We start from the raw sequence: 13,975 nt of genomic DNA on the forward strand, positions 1-13,975 counted from the left end.
TTGAGAATTCCCCCCCAGATGCACACAGATTAATATTCTTTACACAATAACACCTCAAATATTAGGTGCTCCAGTTCATTCTGCTACTTAATTTTCATCATATGTATATTTATTTCTCTTCTGATCAGAAAGCTTTTGTAGTAAACTGTGAAATAAATCAACCTAATGTTCCCTGCTATGAATATAGCTATATCAGTATTTAAACTATTACTATCTGAAATGTTTTTACACTGTTTTACATGGTAATGATGCTACTATTTCACTCCACAATGTTACATATTATTATGTCAGTAAACACTGTAAAAATTAGTGTTTAAATGTGCCCTTGATTCCAATGTTTATTTGTAGCTATATGTTTAAAAAAAAATGCATAATACTATATTGAAGTGGATTTCTATAAATTGTGTAGATTTAACTATATTTTGGAACAGTTATTTTTTCTATATTTTTCAAAAAAGAAACTGATTACCCAAACTGTTTAGTTAGTAAGTTTATGTCTATAATGTAAACTCATCTTTAGCGTCTAGCTGAAGACAAAATTATGTATATCACTAGTGTACTGTAAATATTAATTGGTAGAAATGAAAGATGTATAAATTACTGCAGTAAATCAGAAACTGGAAGAGTTCTATTTATACATGCATTATATCTATATGTTTGTTTGTGTGTATAAAAACATATACAACTACTGATTTACTCCAGTATTTTCATGTTTACACATATACATGCACACACAATGATACCAGGATTATAAAAAGCAACATCATGCTGCCAGTTAGGTATATTAGTGTAGCATATTGATGTGATAAAAAGCTTTTCAGACATGTGGACAACAGTGTTGCTGTATAAGAACGTGAATTTCTACTTACCCAAATCTTCAGTCATCATATTCATATTTAGCTCATGGTTTTCTTTACCATCTCTGGAGAACCATGCTCCTTCACAAGTTCTCTCCATCTGTTTGTGTGTTCCTTAATGGCCTTTATAGTACACATTATAGTGAAAAATCCTTAAGATGAAAGACTGTGTCCTTATCCCTACTTCTGTCTCTGTACAGTTTTCAGACTTGTCGCTGCTCAGTGCTCCGCGCCACACTAGCTTGTTTTGTCAATAACCATTTATTTGTTGCTGGAGTAGTAGCAACCATTACATCTGACCTCCCTGTTTCATCAATTATGGATAGATTATTGGATGTGAACATCTGCAAAAGCTTGCTGTTGAATTCACCTCCTGGCTGGGATTAGATAAAGTATTAAACTGCTGTTTATTGTCAGGCCAAACCTCTATTGGGAAACCAGGGATTCCAAGACCAGCAAATCCCTATCAGCAAGCACCAAAAACTGTTTACCATTGCTGCTGCTTCCCATAAGATTTTTGGCATTTATTATTTACACTTATTACTGGTTGTTATAACATACTTGATAAAAGCTCTTGGCAGGCATGGCATTTTGTGTCATTGTCACAGCTGTCAGGATGGAAAAGATACATAAATTGTTTTATTTTGTTTTTTGCCTCTTATATCACCTCTACTGGATAACAGACATAGCTTCTTCAGACAATTGCATCTTTATATTTCAAAGAAATATTCTCCATATGTTTTTGTTGAGAAGTGCGTCTTCCAGTTTTCCTCTTAGAAAGGTTCTGTACAGAGATTTATTTATTTAAATAAATTGAACCCATTTTAGGCCTGAATTAGTATAAATAAATAGTTATTTATACTATAATGCCCAAAATTGCCAAAAATGTATACATAGCTATTGCAGAAATTAATCTATTGTTAAATAATTTGTTATCAGTATTGTTAAAATTGAAGCATAAAGATACTGAAAGAATAAATGGACTAAGAAAAAAGCCAAAAAAAGTATTGCTCTAGTGCAAAAAAATCCATAAACTTTATTTTAACCCATATATTTTGTTCTTTTTGTTATACTGACAAAAATTAGAGTTATGATTACATATAGAAATTATGAAAAGGGACAATGTTAAACATAGTGTGTTAACTATTCAAATTTACATCTATATCCATGCTTAAGCCAAGAGGTGAATATTAAGCAGGACTAATTTTTAAGTTTGCTTGAACTGAGACGCTCTTGGGTCACCCTGGCTAATGTAGTTTGGATGGCATTAATTGAAATGTTTATCACTTCATGTCCCCATTCACAAGTAAAAGTGTCAGTTTTTCACCCTGATATCACCCTGATGTAGAGGCAGTTTGGTATAGCAGTTTTAATGTTGGATTATGACTGGAAACTAGGGTTTGAATTCCCGCTCAGCCATGGAAACCCGCTGGTTGACCTTGGACAAGTCACTCTCTCTCAGCCTCAGAGGAAGGCAGAGGCTCCACTCTGAACAAATCCTGCCAAGAAACCCCTGTGATACCTTCACCTTAGGGTTGGCATATATCGGAAACAAATTAATGGCACATGACAACAAACTCAAAGCAGCCTGAATGTAACCTAGTCAAACTCTGAAGTCCCCACACTTGGAATATCTCACATGAATTCCAACCTCTATTATGTTGTAATTGTCATTGTTCCTACATATCGAGACAGAACTGTGTTAGCAATCAAGAAAAAGAATTCTTATTTTGAACATTCTGATACAATAGCATTGGCATTTTATCAGCTCTGAGGTATTCTTTTTCAAATTTACACACAGAGGAGAAATTTCATGATATATGTGATTTTAATGTGCCAGGGCATATGTTAAGAAGTGCATGTCTTTATCTTAATGATTAAATCAAAGAATATAATTATAGATGTTCTTCAATATTTAATATGTCTTTGACCACATATTACATAAACTATATATCACATGTATCTCATTCCTCATGTGTAACCCACCCCCTGTAGAAGCCATCTCCTTATTAAACAAAATGGTTCTTATTAGAGAATCACTACAGGACATTTTATTTTATTTAAAAGGTCTAATCTATAAGGATAGCTAAACTAGATGAGACATTTGTCATGTGGTTTGGCTCATATGGCTATTTTAAAAAGAAACTAATGGTCAGTGTTGGAGGAAAGGAAGCCTTATTGTGGCTATTTCATGATTTCTGTTAGAAGAAAATCCCTGATGCAAAGGCAGCAGCTCTGCTTTTCACTGGGATGGTGATAGGACCAAAAAGTTAATTTCACCTCTCTTTGGCATGATCCATGTAAGGCCAAATAGGTTTTGCCCTCATTTCTTCAATTTGCATTGTAAATATACATAGTGGAACAAAATGTTTTTGAATAATAAAAAATTATAGAAATTCCATAGGCCTACCATGGTTTGTTGTTGCTGTGTGCCTTCAAGTCTTTCCATATTATGGCAAAACTAAGGTGAACCTATTAAAGGGTTTTCTTGGCAAGATTTATTCAAAGGGGATTTGCCTGCTTTCATTTGAGGTGCAGGAACCGTGACATAACCAAGGTCATCCAGTGGGTTTCCAGGCTGAGTGGGGATTCAAACCTTGGTCTCCAGAGTCATAGTCCAGTGCTCAAGTCAATAGGAACCATGACCTGAAACACACAGGCCAAATGATGCAGATTCAGGCTGCGTTCAGGGCATAGCATTCAAATAACACACAGTCTGAATGCATCCAGAAGCCCACCAAGCCTGCATCATCCAGAAAGAACCAGGCCAAGAAGGAGGGGATAGAATCTACTCCTTCCAGTGGCCTGGTTTAGGAACACGGCAGCGGCCCATATTGGGACTGGGCACATGTGTTTGCCACAGTCCCAGCGCAAATGGGACCGGCATGGCTTTGTGCTAGGCTATTTGGCCCATCTGTTTCAGGCCCATGATAGCCTTCATGAATCCAAATCAAATGGCCAATATGATTTATATTAACCAATTCTGCAACTCGTTTTCTATACATTAAGTAAACAATGAATACATAGGGGTCAGGATAGATATAAATGTTAATTTCTGCTTGCATCAGCTCAGGGTCTATATGCATTGACTGAAAGTAGTAGGACTTTTTGTTTTAGTTGTTTCAAATTGTATTATTATTATTATTATTATTATTATTATTATTATTATTATTTAAGCTTTATTTATAAAATGCTGTAAATTGTACCTGGATATCCCTTCTCCCAACTCTAAATGCTTCTTGGGATACCTTGAGTTTTCTTTTTCAAAGTGTATTTTTTGTCCAGGACTTCAAATCCACACAGATGTTTCTTTCCTTTTTTTTTTTCATTTTCTCCTCCCTCTTCTTCCTCCTAGAGGATTGTACTTGGTTGTCTGTGGGCATGTTTTCCTTCATTGCCATACCCTGTCCCTCACTCCAGCCCTTCTTCCTCCCTTGATCACATGTCAGATCTAGGCTTGTGGAACTTCTCAGAATTTGATTTTCACCATGCACTCCTGCAAATGTCACTGAAAACCTCTTCATGGGAGAGGCTGTCTCAAGAGCTGAAAGAAAGAAAGTTCCAAGGAACCCCAGAGTAACAGTGAAGAAGCTACAGGTCATTTGTATCGGGTAATATGAGCATTCATGACTCAGTGACTAGGAAAAAAACTGAACAAGAATTGTGTTTGTGGAAAGATAGTCTGGAGGAAATTACTGCTCTCTGAAAAAAAGAAAGAAAGGAGAAAAAAAGAATATTGCTGCATATATACACTTTACTAAAGATCACATAGATGATCATAGGACATCTTGTACAATATTCTCCAGACAGATGAGCCAAGGTAGAACTTTTGGGCCTCAGTGAGAAATATTAAGTTCCCCCATCACCAAAAACCACAACAACTGAATTTGAACAGAATAATGTAGACTGAATTGTCAGCATAGTGGTGAGAATATGATAATATGGGCAGCTTTGCTACTTCAGGATCTGTACAGCTTGCCATGATGGAAACAACTATGGATTCTGCAATGTATCAAAAGGTTCTGAAGGTGAGTGTCGGATGATCTGCCTGAGGGTTAATGCTCTGCCAAAAGCAGATAATGCAACACAACAATGATCCTAAACATACAAACATATCTACCATAGAATGGCTGCAGAAAAACAGCTTCCATGTTTTAAAATAGTCTGTTCAAAGTCTGGATATAAATGTCATTGAAATGTTGCAGCAAGAGCTGAGGTCAACTCTATATGCAAAGAAACCTTCAACTGTAACTTAGCTGAAATAGTTCCATAAGAAAGAATGGACCAAAATTTCTGGAAGCCAATGTAAAAACAAAACAAAAACCCCTGACCAACAGGTACAGGAAATTCTTGCAGTTGTTGCTGCTCAATGGGATGCCAGAAAGTTACTGAATCTAAAAGTCCATGTCCCTTTTCACTCAAGAATATTGACATTTAAATCAATTTTGGATTAACAAACACCTCATGGTTGGATATTGACTACTGAATCAATTGTGGATAAATACATCATTTGTTTAATCAACTTGTATGGATTGCATATGATACCAGTTTGCTAGGCTCTGTTATCATATCTCTAATGTATGTGGAGTGGGACAAGAACAAAATAAGAGTCAGCAGTCTTGCATTTTTCTGCAGGATATGTGGAAGCCCCATGTGTAATTATGGATTATATCCATATTAAGACATATACAGTGGGTCTGGTGGATGTGAACTTTCCCATCTTCTCCTCACTCCATACTGTGGTCTCACCAGCCTCCTGAAACTGCTTGACAAAAGGATGGGGGACCTTCTAGAAGAGGAATGGACAAAGTGCAGACTGTGTGTTGCCCCCTTCCCTCCAGAAGGCTAGGCTGGCCACCTTCCTGCTCTATTTTCGCCAGCAGGCAAATAACTTTTCGTTTAATCAGGCTTTTAATGTGAAAGCAGGGAGATGTGTGCTTTTTTAAAAAACTTTTGAATGCCAAAACTTTGAACTTTTGTATCAAATCAACAGATAAATAATCCAGTCTGTGCTATTTAAGCAATCTGCAGATTAGAACAAATCAGCTTGTAGGCTGCTTGATGTTCCAGGTACCACTGATGTTTGCTAGGATTTTTAAAAAAATTCAATCAGTGGTACCTCGTACCTCCTAAGGAGATACAATTGGCCTAAACTGGCCAAAAGCCCCTCTTAGGCATCTTCAAGAATGTTGAATGCTTTCAAAAGAGCCCGTAACCTCCCTCTAAAACAAAACCAGCCATAAACAAAAATTGAAAATAACTTCCAACTTTGTTTTCAGATGATCATCAGTGAGGGTGGGTCGGGGGTGGCCTATCAAAGGGGTGGGGATGAACATCGGCACCTACATTTTCTGCATTTGTCCATCCCAGGGTTAAAAATACGAGGTCAGTATCATTATAACCAGTGAATGCATTCAAAAAGATATTGAGGCATCCACTCAATATTGAAGCATCCACTCAGTTGTATTTAATCCTCTCGAAATAGAAGGTACATGAAGTAAATTAATTTCAACAAAAACCCAATATGGATGTCTCCCCTTCCCAATGTTTATTGCAATTTCAGTTGTGTTTGTTCATTAATTAATGTAGGCTGTGCTAGATGTATAGGAAAGACCGAGTGTTGTTTTTTCACTGCAAGTTAGAAGTCTGAGTGTTTTTGCAAAGCTAACCATTCCACTTCCTCCCCCTCACATCTTTGTGCCTACCAACACCTCCTCTGATTCAAGAGAAATATTTTTGGAAGCTACTGCCCAGTATGATCTTTACCCTGTTACCGCAGTGCTTGTCACAGTGTATTAGCGTGTAAAGTCTTTGACTAATGTTGCAGTTGATTGTCTGAACCATGTTTAAGAATTCTTAATGAAGCCAAAGCATCTTTACTGCTCTCTAACTGTGACAGGTCTAAGCAGCATCACATTGTTAGAAATCAAAATAAATAAATTCCTTAACACATTCAAGAGTGAGTTACAAAAGAAGAGTTTAAAGAGAAAAGGTGGTGCATAGCGGGTATTTATGTTTGGTACCATTATTCTTTTAAAACTGAGATTTCCTTTAAAGTAGATGTAATATTACTTTTGTGTTGTAAATAATTATATTGTAGTCTTATATACAATACAATAACTTTTGTATAAAGCAATGGTGGTGACTGGCATTGTAAGATTCAGGATAAGTTTGTATTTTGCATTCCCATTGGCACTCAAAGCCACAAACATCATTAAGGTAATTCCATAAGACATAAAAGAATACCATGTATGTATTACTGTATAATGTCTAATTATACTTGCTAATGTGATACATATGATCATATTCATTGAAATCTTTTGCTCATTACACCAGACTTGCAAGAGAGATTTAAAAAATGAAAGGGGTGCTGTGTTAAAGCAAGAGGAAAAACAAGGAAACAAAGTTTAGATGTGTTTGCATTGGGAGTGCTTTAGTTACGTATTCCTGCAAAGCAGGAGGTTGGACTATATGGTCCTTATGATATCTTTCAACACTATGATGGTATTGTTGAGAGAAGTCCCTGAAGGTTGTTGGTCAAGCAATTCAAAATAAGTCTCCTCAATCACATTAACCTAAATATAGCCCTGTTTTCAGTATAGACTCTTGACTGTGAACTGAGCTCAGGTTGAATCAGCACTTCCTTCACATGACTTGCAACCTGTAATGTCTGTATCTGTGTCTCAGCCTTCTGCTCAGTCCGGAGATGGCAGCCAAAGACTTAATCTTTTCAGTTCTGTGGAGATCTTTGATGCCAGTGCATCACAGTTCCACGTAATAACCAGTTTTTGCTTCAAGACTGATCTATGTATTGATGGGAACTTTCCTGTGTTATGTCTCATTTCGCATTGAGAGGCCATTGATACTAGGAAGATCCCTTCAATTTTTCCATATCTTTTTACAAGCAGCATAGATTTAGGCCACCATGGAAGAACCTCCCCACTCTTAGTTGTCATACGCAGCTACAAACTCCATTGTGGTGGAGGCCTCTCAGTCACATAATCTTAAAACCCATTGTGCTCCATCTGATAGGGAGGAGCATACGTTTGGATATCTTTGGCTGTTATTTTTATTCTTCTGTTATAGCATTAAGGAATACAAGTGGAGAATGTCCATGTTTGCTTACCAGCAGTTCTTGGGCAGAAGGATCCTAGCTTTCATCCCCTATTTTTTAATATTATTTTTAAATTGTATGGGGATGTTCTTCAGGTTTCACTAGACAGCGGACCATGGAATTGAGGAGAAAGTCACTTTGGCAAGCTGGAATTCCTGCTATCTAGCTCTAGAACATTCTAGCTGTTGCACTATACAGGTATAAATTTCTTTTTCTGTGAGTTCAAAGGTAACTACTCAGAACATCACTTTCTCAAGTTCTCTGTTCACATTCACTGTTTCTAATATGTTTTCATTATTCTATCCATTCCCCAACCAGTGCATTCTGCAGTTACTTTCTTAGCATCTCATGGTTTCTACTCCAGAGAGTGGGCTTGGGTCACAGGAGTCTCACTGGAAGACAAGTGGGTTGTTAATGTTTAGATCTGCTATCCTATGCCATGCCAAGCCTTTGCAATTATAACAAACAGCTTTATTTATATACCACTTCAACCTGAACTAACAGCGTCTAACCAGTTTACAACTGTAAGCTGACAAAGTTGTGACTTCTTTTACTCCAGGAAGATGTCTGTATGTTTTCTTATTCGCTTCCGGGCGCAATACAAGGTGTTGGTCATTACCTATAAAGCCCTAAATGGCTTGGACCCAGGGTATCTGATGGACCGCCTCTCCCCATATAATCCGCCCCGCACCCTCAGATCATCTGGGCAGCAACTTTTAAGAGTTCCGCTGGCTAGGCTAACTTCTACCTCTAGGAGGGCCTTTACGATCTCCGCCCCCAGCCTCTGGAACTCGCTGCCCACAGAGCTCCGCGCAGCCACCTCCCTACCCCAATTCAAGAAGGGGTTGAAAACCTATTTATTTGAGCAGGCTTACCCCTGAATATCCCCCCCCCCCAGAATGTTTACTCACCTCCCCCCTTCCTCTGCCAGTACAATAGACTGGCATGAGTTTGTAATGGTTTTAATATGTCTAGGCTTTTTATTGTGATATGGTTTTTGTATATTGTAACAGCTTTGGTGTCTATTGTACTGTATAATCTTGTTGTGCACCGCCCTGATTTGAAGAAGGGCGGTATAAAAATAAAACTTTTATTTATTATTATTTATTCTTTCCTCCTTGTACCTATCCATTATTCACCACTACAGAGCTATATAACTATATATTTGGATAATATATTTTGCTTTTTTATATAGCTATGTACATATTAAAAGGGTTAACATACAGTTTGCTATACCCATGCTCATAGATCAGGATGAATTCTGTGGAATTAGTAATTAGGAAGAGGAGAAAGAGGTTGTTTTTTTTTTTAAAAGCCAAACTTTTATTTCAAAGGTACTAGTTTGATTAGGAAACCGAACTGAGTCATTATTATGTATTACTATATGCCTTATTGCAAGAGATATACAGCCGGCTCTCCTAATCAATGGATTTTTTAATCCATGGATTCAAGCTTCCATGGCTTGAAAATATTCCAAAAAAGTATAAATTCCAAATAGCAAACTTTGATTTTCCATTTTATATAAGGGACACTATTTTGCTCTACCATTATATTTAATGGAACTTGAGCATCCACGGATTTTGTTATCCACAGGGGATCCTGGAACCAAACCCCAGCAGATAAGAAGGCCCCACTGTATGTGCTAACAGTGACAAGAAAATTCTAGGTTTAAAGAGTCATGTCTTTTTAAAAGTTCATAGACACTTGGCAGATTACATTGGCTTAAGGAATGTCCTTAAAGTATCTACTTAATAAGAAATTTCAACTGGATGTGATACAGTATGTGGCTTGCAATGTTTTGTTGAGCAATGAGAGTATGAGGTAACTTTCCATAAATGATAGAAATGAAAATAGTGTTTTAGGGAACCCAAAATATTTGTGCTGCTCATGGACAGACAGTTGAGATGACTTCAGCAAGAAAAAAAATGCTTTGAATTATAGAATTGGAAGAAACCACAAGAGCCATCCAGTTCAACCCCCTGCAAGAATGCACAATCAAGGCACTCCCGACAATCCACCCTCAGTTTAAAAACCTCCAAAGAAGGAAGCTCTACCACATTCTGTGGGAGTGTGTTCCACAGTTGAACAGCTCTTTTTAGAAAGTTCATCCTAATGTTTAGGTGGAATTTCTTTTCCTGTAGTTTGAATCCATTGTTCCAGAACCTATTCTCTGGTGCAGCAGAAAACAAGTTTGCTTCTTTTCAATATGATACCCTTTCAAATATCATGTCACCTCTTAACCTTCTCTTCTCCAGAGTAAACATAGCCAGCTAAGTCACTCCCCATAGGATGTGACTTCCAGATGTTTTACCATTTTGGTCACCCTTCTCTGTACACTTTTCAAGCTTGTCAATACAGTATACTTCTTGAATTGTGATACTCAGAACTGGACACAGTATTTCTGGTGAGGTCTGATAATAATAGGGTGGTACTATTACTTTCCTCAATCTAGACAACATAGACCTGTTGATGCAGCCTAGAATCACATTGGCTTTTTAGCTCCCACGTGACACTGTTGACTTGTGTTCACCTAGTGGTCTACTAGGACTCCTAGATTCCTTTCACATGTACTGTTTCCAAGCCAGGTGTCACCCATCCTCTATCTGTTCATTTAAAAAAAGAATTCTTCCTGTGTAGTACCTTACATTTCTCCCTTTTGAAATTCATTTTGTCAGTTTTGGCCCATCTCCCCAATCTGTTAAGGTCATTTTGAATTCTGATCCTGTCATCTGGGATATTAGCTACCCCTCTTAATTTCATGCCATCTGCAAATTTGATAGCTATGACCTGTATTCCATCATGCAAGCCATTTATAAAGATGTTGAATAGCATTGGGCCCAGGACAGAACCCTGTGGCACCCCACTTAAAACAGAAGGATATAATATATTAGAAATACATAGCAATATAGTATGTTAGAAAATAATATATATAGTATAGCTTGGCAAATTTGTACACTGTCATACATCAAATATAACACAAAGATTCAGGGTTGAGGATGGTAAAGACTGATTTATGAATAGCAGTAAGGAAGAAAGCTGCCTATCATCTGTAAGACAATACTCACAGCTTCAATATTAGGTTCAAACTGACCTCCATCTCAAGGTCTGACCTTTGGAAATACAAATTTAATGCTAAGACAACATAAATACAATTTGCACCTACTGTTGGCTTTGAGTATTTCAAACATTTCCTCTAAGACAGATTTTCCCCCAGTACTTTTCCCCCAGATCTTTCCATGTCTGGTTTTATTTCATTTCATTCTGTTAGAATGGTCTCTTTCAACATTTGTTACAGTTTCTTTATACTTCTAACATATTTCCCTGGCAGAAATGCATCTACTACAGGAAAGAAACAGAATTATTTACAATTATGCATATGCACTAAAATGTATGCTTTTGCTGGACAAACCTCTATTAAACTGAGCAAAAAATCACAATTTCCCTCTTCCCCAACAGAAAGAAAATCGTTGTGACATATGTGGATAATTGAAAAAAGAATGTGAACACATTTGGATTATCAAATAAATGCTTTTTGTTTATCCAGAGATATACTCTATACCCAAAATTGAGACTGGAAATTTTTGTCATATATATTTGTTAGGGGAAGTAAGGTTAAAAAATGACATGTTGTAATAAATTAGATCCATTTTAGTACATAGAGACTATCCTGGACATATCTGACTAGCATACTCATCATTTCACACAAACTTTCCCAGGCTAGTTTTAAAACATCTTTAACAAAGGATTGTACAAATCTTTACCATTCACACAGATACAGAAACCTATCCTTTTGCATGAATATTTTGGGTACTGGAAAATGACTGTACTGTTATTTTCTTGAAAAGGTCATATTTAAATAGAATATATATATATATATGACATCAGATGATGGAATTTCCAAGCTGGAGTGATATTGACTATTGGATCATATGTCAACAAATGTTCTGAGAACAACTAATCCTTTTTCACTGAAATGTGAAGCAGAGAAAAGTTATTTTAAACCATAAACCAAATATTTATCTGATATTTGATTAGATAGTGGATGTTGATGTTTTAATTGTTGCCTGTTTTTTTAACAAATTCTATTTTATATTGCTACCTACTGTTTATATGTATTTTGTAGATTATATGCCATAGGCAGGTTTTATATTTTTATTGATTGATTATCTGTATCTACAGCGCTGTGTACATTTACAATGCTATAGAAAATAATAATAATAATAATAATAATAATAATAATAATAATAATAATAATAATAATAATAAACATCAATGCTGCACCAGCATGTTAGACTCACTCTTATTTGCCTGTATGGGCATGTTTTTAATATACATCAAGAAATTCCATAAATTTGCATATACTAATATAATAAAGATCTATAGGAAAGCTAGACAACTTGAATTAGATTCACTAGACTACATGCTTCAGGCTGCTGGAAAATTCTAATAGACTTTAATGCATTGGTAACACCTGAGTCAGCATTGCAGGCAGTTTCTTTTCCTCTTCAACAGTGATAAGGAAGAGATTTTTAAAATTTTGGGACTCATTTTAGATTTCTTTTTTAGGGTTATCTATTTATCTTCTCATATGTTGACAGCATCAGTAGCTCCAGTCCACATTAACAGTAGGATATTATTAAGAAATCTAGTATTTGTAAATAACAAGGAAGACAATGCAGATGATGTTCATACCAAATTGTGCATACTGAAAAGTTTTAATGGGTTATGATAGAGATATTGCAAAATTGGGAACATGTGTCTAATATTGCTACCCTTAAATAAGACAAAATAGTTGGTAGCAAAAAAGCATCATTATAATATACAGAATATGAAAGTAGCACAAAAGGTGTTATGAACTATAACATAAAAAGCAGTATGTTCGACAGAATTCTCGGAGAGTACTATGATGCTAAGTCTTTTTGAGAGATAGATCACACAATTTTTGGATGCTTGGAATTTCACGTGTTCATTCATGTGCCCATCCTATCCCATTTTCACACTAATCCATATTTTTATCTGCTTAGTATATATTTTATATCCATTTTATCCTAATATTCAAAGACATGGTCATGGTAGTCTGGAAAATCAGTATGCAAAGGGATCTTGTAGCACCTTTGAGACTTAACTGAAAGAAAGAAGCTGGTAGCAGGAGCTTTAGTAGACTCAAGTCTTGCAGTTAGACTGAAAGGTGCAACAAGATCTGTTTGCATACTGATTTACTCCAGTATGTGCATTTTACATGAATTCTCCCTAAAATATGTTTGTTCATACACATTTTGTGGTTAAAATACACATTTTAATGTACTTTATCATAAAATACACCTTTTTTTACTAATTTTAGTAATTTTTTAAAAGCTCAATCTACATTACAAAATTTGCGAAAGGGCAGAATTGGAAGGATGACAACATTTCTGTTTGTTCATTAGTTTGGAAGGTGTGAATCAGGTCAGTTTACTTCCAAATGAAGACCATTCTTTGATCATCCTTCCTTGCCTTTTATACAGTTCAGTGCCTTTCTGCTGAGAGATTCAGACTATCATGTCCCATCCTCATATTAATACTCAAGACCATTATTACAACAGAGGCATCTAACCTAAGTCACTTCCAAGTTGCCAAAATGACAAAATATTCCAAATGACATGGATAAGATCCATTTCAATCACTCCTTATCACCTCAGCTTGATGCTGAATTACCATCTCTAGGCAACAATAGTTTTACTTGTGATTCGTATTTTTTCCACTTTAGATACATTTGAACATCAAGGTAACCCCTTACACTTTGATTTTTCCAGCTTACTCTCTCTCACTTCCCATCCCTCAGCAAACCTAGTAAATGACATTCACTAATCCTTTCTTGAAAATGTGCAAAAAAGATTTCCATGAGTAGTCTTTGGAGAGTTCTTGTGTCTTCATGTGTGTAATAGATCGAGTCAAGAAACTAAGAGCTGGATCTGGAGACGGAATGAGATTTCATTATATGTACATGTTTTCTACTCATTGAAAA

At 36.1% G+C, this 13,975-nt stretch overlaps 1 protein-coding gene across 7 annotated transcripts in view; it reads left to right on the forward strand.

The window, feature by feature from the left end:
- Positions 1 to 13,975, forward strand: part of TTC29 (tetratricopeptide repeat domain 29) — a 139,039-nt gene that overhangs the window by 77,083 nt on the left and 47,981 nt on the right. The window lies entirely within an intron of this gene.

Source organism: Sceloporus undulatus, chromosome 5 (genome assembly GCF_019175285.1).
Source record: "Sceloporus undulatus isolate JIND9_A2432 ecotype Alabama chromosome 5, SceUnd_v1.1, whole genome shotgun sequence".
Lineage (NCBI taxonomy): Eukaryota > Metazoa > Chordata > Lepidosauria > Squamata > Phrynosomatidae > Sceloporus > Sceloporus undulatus.